Source organism: Lactuca virosa, chromosome 1 (assembly GCF_052849685.1).
Source record: "Lactuca virosa cultivar CGN04683 chromosome 1, Lactuca_virosa_CGN04683_v6, whole genome shotgun sequence".
NCBI classification, from domain to species: Eukaryota; Viridiplantae; Streptophyta; class Magnoliopsida; order Asterales; family Asteraceae; genus Lactuca; species Lactuca virosa.
In genome coordinates, this window is record NC_136426.1 from 27,874,334 (window position 1) to 27,877,470 (window position 3,137).

The following is a 3,137-nucleotide window of genomic DNA, read 5'->3' on the forward strand; positions in this document are numbered from 1 at the left end:
ATATATATATATATATATATATATATATATAAAATAATTTTAGATCTTAAATAATTAAAAATATATATAATACTTGATGAATTAGAAAACTTTTTGTAAAAATGTTGAATGGCTGATATAAAAATCAATTGCAAAAACTAATGTATGACACAACTAAAAAATCAATTTAAATTATATTATTGTGAATGCCGACTGGTGACTGGTGTGGCACAGCCTAGTCACATGATCTCATCTATCCGAGAATATACAATACTTTATTTCTATTATTATATAATCGGTTTGATAGTGAGAAAATTACAAAAATGGTCCATTCGTTTGTTATTCATTATTTATTTTTTCATATTTTCCTGTCAATACCCAAATATTTCCATGCTCTTCATCATGTTTTTCAAGGGTTTCAGTTTATAAGCATTTTCATGCTCTTCATTATTTATTTTTTCATGTTTTAACAATAAAATCCAAACTTATAAAAGTTAGAAAAAAAGTGTAACTATTGTACAACCGTAGGGGCCATTTATGTAATTTACTTTAAAATTTTATTCAGAATTGCTAACGGCGGATAAGAAGAGAAGTTTTGTCCCTGAGACACTCTGTCTACGATTGTCCTACGATTTCTTCATCATGTCGACTTCTCCGCCTCCTATCACAAAACCAGAATCAAAAGAAGACGCAGACTACAATAAAATCTGCGAGGAGCACAAACACCTGATAGAAACAGTACCCAAAGGCAATGGATGGATGGAGAAACACCTCTACAACTACAATGGCTTCTGGTTTCACCCCTACTACATCAAAAACCACTTGCTTCTTCACATCTACTTCAAATCTCAACCCACCGACATCTTTTTAGCCTCCTTCATGAAGACCGGAACCACCTGGCTCAAAGCCCTCATGTTCGCTACCATTAACCGCCACCGCTACACCCTCTCCGACCACCCTTTACACCACCATGGCCCACAGGGTGCCTTCCCTTACCTCGACATCGAAAGCTACCCCCCTACCGATTTCACCCACTTGCCTGCTCCCCGAATGTTCGCAACTCACTACCCTCGCACCCTCTTGCCACCGTGCATTACTTCCTGCAAGTTCGTCTACATCTGTAGGGACCCAAAAGACGTTTTGATTTCAAAATGGCATTTCATGAGCAATCAAAGATCGAAAGATCTGCCTCCCTTCTCGTTGGATGAAGCGTTTGAGCTTTTCTGTCAAGGGATTTCGGACTTCGGACCATTTTGAGAACATGTTCTGTCATACTGGAGGGCGAGCCTGGAATCTCCGGACAAGATTCTGTTCTTGAAGTACGAGGAAATGATGAAGCAGCCGGAGGTGGCGCTGAGGAAGTTGGCGGCGTTCATGGGGAAGCCATTCACGGCGGAGGAACTGGAGAAGGGGGTGGTGGAGAAAATTGTGGAGCTTTGTAGCTTCGAAAATTTGAGCAATCTGGAGGTGAACAAGAAAGGTGTGGTGAAATTCGGTTAGGTGTTCGAGGTGGAGAATCGGCTTTTTTTTAGGAAAGGCGAAATCGGAGATTGGAAAAACTATCTGAGCGTGGAGATGAAGCAACGCATCGTTGAAATTACGAATGAGAAGTTTAAAGGTTCTGGGTTGATCCTTGACGCAACCACTTGATCAGTAAACAAGTTAATTACTCACTCAGGGTATATCCTTGTTGCGTGATGACCTATCTGTTTCATTTCGGTCTATGTTTTTCAAAGAAGACAAAATTGCAAAAATGGTCCATGTGATTGTCAAAATTTTGTAGTTTTGGTCCAAAACGAAATGTTGGTGCACCATTAGTTCAAAATTGGATATTTCTATTGTTTTTGGTCCCTATCTACTTAAAAAGACCATTATGCCCTTATACTTTGTTTTTTCATTTTTTTATTATCTATTTTTGTTCAAAATAAAAAAAAACCCACCACCATCAAGTTCACTCTCTCTTACACACAGACACACACATCTCTCTCTCTAAATAAATCTTCATCTGGGTTCTTTAACTTTGTCTTCTTAAACACACACACAAATAAACGAGTCCCACCATTATTCGCCATCACCACCTGCAAGCACCTCCGTCTCTACCAAGAAATCACCGGACGCAAATGAACGAGTGCAGATGAAGGGAACACGAAGAGAAGAACGTAGGCAGAATCGATTGGGAGGAAGAGGAGTTCGATCCTCGTCCGATGGAGAAAAAGAAATACGAATGGGAACAGCCCCAAGGTCGATCGATGGTCCAGTGGCCGAATTCGCAAGTAGGGGCGAGCAACACAAGAGGCCGTCGCCTCTTATCGTTCATCGGTAAGAGAAATCGCCGCCTCTCGGTGTGGCTAGGGGTTTCGAAGGGAAGGAGGCCAAAAAAGAGTTCAGACGAGAAGCACGACATCGCAGGTGGTTCGGTGGCGTTTGCTTTGACGGGAGAAGAAGAGATATGCGAGAGGTGAGGCTGATGTCTCGATGGCTCACCGAAGCACCACTACGGCCGGTGGTTCATGACAGAGGACGAAGAAACTGACCGAAAATCAAGGAAAAAAGGTAAGAAATTTTTTTCCAGCTTTGTTTTAATTAACAGCAATGGAAATGGGGAAAAGGGTGCCATTTTCTTGATTTCACAGGTAATCAGCCACTCTAATGGTGTGTGTTCTTTATAGGTGATCAAAGATGAATGAAGAACAGCCTCAAAATTTTTAGGGTGTTTGGGTGTTTCATTTGACAGCTTTATTTGAGGAAGAAGAACACGTTTCCTTTTGTTGAGAGAGAGAGAGAGAGAGAGAGAGAGAGAGAGAGAGAGAGAGAGAGAGAGAGAGAGAGAGAGAGAGAGAGTGGTGGGTTTATTTTGTTTTTGTTTTCATTTTATTATAAGAATAAGAAAATAAATAAAGGAAATTAAAATATAATTATTTAAGGGGCATATTAGTCATTTTAGGTGGGATGTGGACCAAAAACACAAGAATATACAACCATAGGGACCAAAACCACACAAGGTATCTAAAATTGGACCAGTGGTGCACCAACATTTCGTTTTGGACCAAAACTATAGAATTTTGCCAACCACAGGGACCATTTTTGCAATTTTGTCTTCAAAGAAAATATATACGACAGTTTTAATTCGATGGGTTAATGCTATAGAATTCTTTAAC

General features: G+C 40.0%; 1 pseudogene; it reads left to right on the forward strand.

Moving 5' to 3' along the window:
- The first annotated feature begins 529 nt into the window (after positions 1-529).
- LOC145159489 (cytosolic sulfotransferase 5 pseudogene) lies at positions 530-1,861 on the forward strand (annotated as a pseudogene).
- Positions 1,862-3,137: the final 1,276 nt, after the last annotated feature.